The 7,890-nt window shown below is 38.0% G+C and overlaps 1 pseudogene; it reads right to left on the bottom strand.

Moving 5' to 3' along the window:
• Positions 1-547: 547 nt before the first annotated feature.
• On the bottom strand, positions 548-6,345 carry LOC114023780 (annotated as a pseudogene).
• Between the last annotated feature and the right edge of the window lie 1,545 nt (positions 6,346-7,890).

Here is a 7,890-nt window from a genome sequence, read left to right as displayed (position 1 = left end):
GTCATACATTACTAATGGGGAAAAAAAAAACATAGCAATGAACCCTTTGGAGGTTTTCTTGGCAAAGATACTGGAGTGGCTTGCCATTTCCTTCTCCAGTTCATTTTATAGAAGAGGAAATTGAGGCGAACAGGATTAAATGACTTTTCCAGGGTCACACAGCTACTAAATGTCTGAGGCCAGATTTAAATTAAGGTCTTCTTGATTCTAGGCCAGGCACTCTATCCACTGTGCAACCTAACTGCCCTTGTGGAAATTTCTATAAATAGAAAACAGGTTCTTTTTCTTCTCCACCACTTTTAAAATTTACATATTTTAAACAAACAAAAGGGACAGAGGACAAAGTGTAGAAGAAAAATAGCCTATACAAAAAGCTTATCTCATTTTTACAGTGTGTTAAATAGGAATCTTTCATACACATTTCTACTAGTGTGTGGATTCTGATGATGCCCATATTGAATAAAAGAATTCCCAGCAGAGATGACTGGAGAATGCTGAACATCACCAGTAAAAAATTCAAAAATAATGTTAGGAACCAATAGCAAATTCAGTAATGCATGTTCCTATTCCACCAGCTTCCTGGATAGTGCCTGATTAGGAGTTTTCAAAACTCATCATATGGCCAGATCACAATGGCATATGGTATCAGCACAAACCGATACTGAATCTGAAGCATAATGAAATTCAAGACTATATCACTTCCAAATCCCAAGGAAACCATTCGTGCTATGATAACTTGAGACGCAATCCCAAACCAGGTAGATTTATTTCTAAGGAGACTTTGCTGGAAAACTGAATTTATCCATATTTTTTTTTCTTCTGATGATTAAATTTTCTATTTGCTGGACCATGACTGTAACAAAGTAAGCAGTATCTCCAGTCCAGTCCACAAATCTCCACTGGTATCTTGTCCATTGTTGTCTAGATCTCTCTTCAAGGTAATTCAGATTATGATTTCTCCTAATGGTCATAAACAAATGAGCAGGTCAGGTTTGAATTTCCGGTCTGTATATACAGTGAAGGAGGCAAAGAAGCTTCCCACTCGATTGCAAGGTTCCAATCTGGAGGTAGGAGTACCAAGCCAGCTGGTGATTCACCACTCTCTCCTTCTTTTGACATGGCTTCTTAGCTTTCTCATAAGCTAAGAAAATGGAAGGAATAACAAGAGTGCCCAAGTTGATGAACAAGATGGGGACAGTACTAATGGGCAGGCGGACCCCAGCAATAATGAAGATCAGTAAAGGGCAAATTTCTGCAATATGTTTTAGTCAGGGTGCACACAATGATTTTCTTCAGATTGTCAAAGATTAGGTGACCTTCATCTGTACTTGTCATTATTAAGGTAAAGTTGTCATCTAGTAAGACCATATTTACTGCATTTTTTGCTGCATCAGAACCTGAAAAACCTATAGCAATGCCGATAGAGGCCTTCTTTGGGGCTGGGGAATCATTAACACCATCCCCTGTCACTATAACAATAGCATCCTGTTTCTGACAGCCCTGCATAATTATCAGCTACCTCTGGGGAGATGTTCTTGCAAAGACAATTTTGGTGTCATTAGTCAAGAACTCATTCAACTATTCTGGGTTCTTCTCCATCTCCATTCCATTTACCACAGTTGCATTTGTCTCCCTTTTGTTAACCTGTTCCACAGGCATGTGAAGACATTTTGCTATGTCTTCCACAGTCTTACTATTAGCTGAAATGATGACTATACTTTTGTTGATTGCTTTGGCTGTGGCTGGATGGCCACCTGTCATCATAATAACCTTGATGCCAACACTACAACATTTGATGACTGCATCAGAAACAGTGGATCAAAGAGGTTCAATTAATAATCATTATTGTTCAGTCTTTTGGTAGTGTCTGACTCTTTGTGACCCCATTTGGACCCCTTTGTGACCCCATTTCCTTGGTAAAGATGTTGGAGTGGTTTGTCTTTCCCTTCTCCAGCACATTTTATAGATGAGGAAACTGAGGTAAACAAGGTTAAGTGACTTTCCTAGGGTCACACAGCTACAGGGTGTCTGAAGTGACATTTGAACTCGTCTTTCTGACTCCAGGTCCAGCACTGTATCCACTCTGCCTCCTAGCTGCTATAAGAGTGATATCAGCACAACAAAGCAGAGATCAGAGGTGGGAAATTTCATGGTCTCTATCAAAGGAATAAGTATCTGTAAACTCATCTTCTGGTAGGTAGAGATGACAGAAACCCAGAACTCTTTCACCTAATCCTTCTAACTTCATATATGCAGTTTAAAAGGCCTCTGCTATGCTTTTTTCAAGAGGCTACTCCTGGCCATTGGACATGATGGTGCTGAATTTCTCCAGGATTATCTCAGAGACTCCTTTCATCTCTAAGAGGAAGCGCTTGTCATTGGGGTCATCTGTGTCATGGATGGAGACCTGAAATTTGTTGATGGAGTTAAAAGAGATCTCAGCCACTTTTCTGTTTCTTTCCCCATATCATAAGCATTGTCAAATGTGTTTCTTGCTGTCTCACTCAGAACTGAGGAGCACTATTGACTTCCTCAAGTCCCACATTCTATCCACTGAGTTGTCTCTCTCTTCTTTTTCCCTATCTCTTGTACAGAGATTACACATTGGGCCAATCCAATAATGTCTCTGGGCCTCAGTTTCATTATCAATAAAATGAAAATACTTAACAGATTAATTCTAAGTTCCCTTCCAGCAATAAATGTATATTCAACGACATTATAGTTCTAATCCAAATACAAATTGATGGAGACCTCTGGTTCTCCATCACACATACACTTATGTGACTCATATTTGCAAGTCTTTTCTCTTTCAATCTCATTTACACTACTTTTCTCCATGACAACTCAATCACTCTAACCACATGTGTTCTTTTCACACATTTAGGGGCTAACTTCAACCACCATGTATCTTACCAGCAATGTTCAAACGCTCCTTAAATATGTCTAAGTAGTAGCTGGCAGTTGCAAGCATATGCCGCTATACTTTGTGGCACATATTTGAACCCCTTTTCCAGCAACTTGAGCTTCCAAAACCAACCTGTTCTCTGATTCCAATTAAAAATGCCTTCAACTGATCCTTGGATATCATAATCTTTGTCATCTTAGATGCCCTTCTATGGAAATATTTCAGCTTGTCAATGCCTCTACTAAAATGTGGCACCCACCAACTAGATCCAATATTTCAGATGCATTTTGACTAGTGAAGATATGATGGGGTATTTACCTTCTTTATGCTGGATATTATGCCTCTCAGTGTCACCTCAGATTAACTTCAGGTTTTTACCTGCTAAGTTGAATGATTAACTCATGTTGAGCTTTCATTCCTCTATAAGCCCCATCTACTTTCAAGGGAACTTCTGTCTTAGCCATATTTACCTTATTCTAACAGTATAAAGTTAATTTCTTGAACACTAATATAGAACTTTAGGTTTCCTTATTATATTTCATCTTATCAGATTTGACCCATCATTTAAAATGCTGACATTTTATTTCCTCCATGACTCTGTCATTCAAGATGTCAGCTATTCCTTCTGGGTCTGAGTCATCTGATTTTTATTCTCTGTGTCTGTATTAATGTGGTTCCACTATTCTAGTAATATGTCAAATCACTGGTCATTGGATTAAAAATCTCAAATTTAAAATGTCAATATCTAAATTAATGTTTATTAATGTTTTAAAAAAGACTATAATTCTTAGCACCCTCTGTCCCTTTTACAGCACTTTCAGAGTTGAAGGCGGCTGACTCAGAACCAGGCCATTTTCATTTTTCTTTGCCTCATGGAATGCTAAGGCTAAAGAATACATTGCCTAGAGCAGTGCTTCTTAAACTGGGGGTCACTAAAATTTGGGAACAGTAAAAGGTTTCTGAACATGCCATGACCAAAAATATCTAAAATTCAAATGTATAATGAATCTGAGGTGTTTCTGGCAGTGCTGCATCTTGTAGCTTCACTGCAGCCTTGGTTCTGAACACGAAGTACACTTTGCACTGCACAGGCCCAGATGCAAAAAGAGTTTACAAGTGGAAAAAACACAAGAAACCCTGAGCTAGAGGAGGGTTTCTTAATGTTTTTGTGGGTCCTGAATGGCTTTGCTAGCCTGATAAAGCCTATCTTCTCTTCTTAGAACAACATTTTAAAATATATGAAATAAAATATCAAGGATTAAAAAGGAAACCTACTACATTGAAATCAAAGCATTAAAAATAATCATAAACTCTAGGTTAAGAACACCTGAGGCTAACTTACAAATTGTATCTTTGTTTCTCTAGGTTGGTTCTAGAACAATAGACTGTTTCTTAATGGAGTGACTATGTTACTAATTTGAATCATTGTCCTCTTAAATGTACTCTATGGTACTAAAATAAATCTTGGATTGTAATGCCTAATTTCCTTACTGTAGGGTTGACTTGGAGTCAGAAATACTTGGTTTTCAATATTGCATCTAATTGTTGTTGTTAGTCATTTCAGTTGTGTCACATGACATTTAGGGTTTTCTTGGCCTTTGCCAAGTATCTTTATACTACAATGGTTTGCCATTTTCTTCTTCAGCTCATTGTATAGATGGGGAAACTGAGGCAAGCATTAAATGACTTGCCCAGGGTTATACAGCTACTCAGTGTCTGAGGATGGATTTGAACTTAGGAAGTTGAGTTCCTGACTCCAGGACCAACACTCTATTCATTGTGCCACCTAGCTGCTCTACTCTCTGTGACCCCATTTTAGGGTTTTCTTGGCAAAGACACAGGAGTGGTTTGCCATTTCCTTCTCCAGTTCATTCTACTGATGAAGAAATAAGGTAAATAAGGTTAAATGACTTGCCCAAGGTCACAGAGCTAGTAGGTATCTGAGGCCACATTTGAACTCAGGACTCCAATCCCAGTGCTCTATCTACTGCACCACCTATCCACTAAATATTAGCTATGTGACCTTGAACAAGTCACTTATCCTTTTAAATATTTAATTTCCTCATTCTAAAGAATGGGAAAAATAATACCCATAGATCATTCTCATAACAATCATTAAAATGATACATAAATGTAAAGTATTAATATTAATATTATTAGTTTGTAATGTATACTAGTAATGCCAGCATTATCAATAAACAAGGGAGTTGAAATTAGTTGGGTCAAATAGTGACAGATGACTCTGTTGGAGAAAAAAATGAGAAATTGAAGGCTGAGTGAAGCAGTATAAAGATTTACTGTTGATTTTTTGTGCAACCCATCCTGCCACATTTGAAATTATTCATGGGGCTGCTGTTAGACTTCATCAAATTACTGCCGATAGAGCATACTGAGAAATGAGGGAACGTGACATTCTCACATCCAGTAACACAAATCAGTGTATGTTTGACATTTAGACTCATGGTTGATACTGTTATTTATTCTCAATGTAGGCAGTATACTTAGCACTTACAGTAATTGTCTTTCACCCTTTTGGACAATGTGTGGTCCAACACACAATTAATTTTTCTGTGTTTCTTTGTAGATATTTTATGCCCACAGCAAAGTTTAATTATCGTGAGTTTATTACACTAAACCTAAATGTCTTCCGAGAGACATAATACATTCAGGATTTGATTTTCATTCCCTTATTTACTTTTTTTTAAACAAAGCTATTGTCTATAAGTATATTTTTAAACATCATCGTTTCTTCTCTGTAAGTAGGTGTCATCAAATTGCAATGAAATCATTTTGCAAAATACATGCTACAATTCAAGATCATATTCTCCAGTCAGTATAGAGTAAATCTCATTTTATTATATGGAGTTATTCACTGATTAAGTCTATCAATACTGATGGGACCAGTTCATGTAGGCAACAGGTAATAGGATAAACCTTCATTTTTACTGACTAGTAAATTTATGACTAAAGATAGCATAGGAGTGAAGTGGCTGTCACGGCAATGACATGTTTTCTGGATAAAATGGAGTTTTGTAAAGGATGATATGAAAGGAAGAAGCTCAGCAGAGTACCATAGGCCAACTTAACAATGGAAAGATTGATATTATGGTACTCTTACATGAAATACAAATGTATATATGTTAGATGAGACGAGGAAGCTGGATGGAAGAGGCAAATCCCTGAAGAAAGTCAGAGTGGGGTTGAAGGACTGCAAGATCAATATAAGTCACCAGTGCAAATGGTGGCCAAAACCACTAATGAGGGTCTTAGCTTGCATGAAGAGAGGCATACTGCCTTACAAACTCCATGAGCATGACCACCCTCTATGGTAGGGCCTTTATTACCTCTCATCTGAACTAATGTAATAGTCTCCTAAATAGTCTAACTCCTTCCAGTGTCTCCTCTCTCCTTTACCTTGTTCCGACAGCTACCAAAATCATCTTCCTCAGGTACAGACCTCACAGTGTCACTCCTTTCCTCAAAAAAAATACTCAGTGGCTCCTTTTCCTGCTAATATGAAATCCAGACTCCTCAGCTTGGCATATAATACCCTTCCCAATATTACTTTAACCTCCTCCCCAATTTTATTTTACATGGCCTTCCATTACATCTTATTTTGGGTGACAGTCTAAGGCACCCAGATGATAAGCAAGTACTAAGCCAACGTTCATTGCATTGAGTAGGACAATCTGTCCCCTAGTACTCAGGGTCTACCACCATGAGGCACTGTACTACCTTTAGTATGTGTTGTAGTCCAGAAAAACAAGATAAAACAAAACAAAAATCAGATTCTTTTGGCCTACATAATTTTTTTATTTTTTTTCCTTTAGTCTATCTCTTCCTTAGCCATGTTCCCTACTTGTCTCTCATACCCTTTCTTTTTAGCTCTGTCCCTTCTCTATGCCCCTATCCACATCTGTGGAAACTTTTGTTCTTGGAATATTGCTGGTGAGAAACTTTTTCTTAGTGGATTAATGGCTCCCTGCCTGTGACCTTGAGGGTAGGAAGCCATCCAGGCCCTCCTTAGCAATACCCCACCCCTATCTGCTCAGATCCTGAATTGACTGTGACATCATAGCCGATCTAGGTTCTACCCTAACCCCAGAGCTTCCTGATTTTCCTTCAATCTTGGACCCAGGAAGTCCTGATGTGAAATGATTATCCTCTACTACTGTGAGGGTGGGTTGATGAGTTACCTTATCAGGATATGAATTTTTGCCCCATTAGATTGAATTGAGGGGCTCCTCTAGTTAAGAAGTTTTAGTCCTGGCCCAGTGTGAGAGGTTCATTGGACTTCCCTGCTATCATCTTTTTGTGGTCTCTGCCTCTTCCTTCTTAGGGTGGACATGGTTTTAAGTAATTTTCTCAAGGCCTACTATCTCCTTTGTAGCAGTGATGGGAGTAAGACCTAGGACTCCTGACCCCAAGTCTCCTCTCCTCTAGTCATTCTAACATTATAGTTTAATTTCTCAGAGGTTTTTTAAAGATTTCAGAGAATCACAGATTTGGAAGATACATCAAAGTTCACCTTGTCTAGTGACTACTTGACCAGGAATCCCATCTATCACATCTTAAATAAGTATTTATCTAGACTTTCCTGAAATCTTCACTGGAAAGTTTAACCACTTGACCTTCCCTTTTGGGTCTTCCAATTAACCAAACAAAAGGGGTTTTGCAGCTGCTGCTCATTCTTTGTTTTTTTCTTTTTTTGTTTTTGTTTTTTTTCAATACTAGCTGGCTTATTTAACTATGATATCCTTTTCCACCTAGCAATGATATCTGATACCAAGGAGATAAAATAAGACACATATATGTATTATTGGTTCCATTTTTATTTAGTGATACACTGAAAAATATGTATTATACATTTCCCAGACATTGGGTCATAGGCAGAATGAGATGTTTCTTTCTTCCACTCTTCCCCACACCTCCTCACCCATCTCTTATTCTGGCCACTTGAGCTCCCTAAGGAATTCAATTTAAAA

The sequence above is a fragment of the Vombatus ursinus genome, unplaced genomic scaffold (genome assembly GCF_900497805.2).
Source record: "Vombatus ursinus unplaced genomic scaffold, bare-nosed wombat genome assembly UNPS02014818.1, whole genome shotgun sequence".
NCBI lineage: Eukaryota > Metazoa > Chordata > Mammalia > Diprotodontia > Vombatidae > Vombatus > Vombatus ursinus.
The sequence above is the reverse complement of the archived record's forward strand: the minus strand, read 5'-3'. Positions and strand labels throughout refer to the sequence as shown.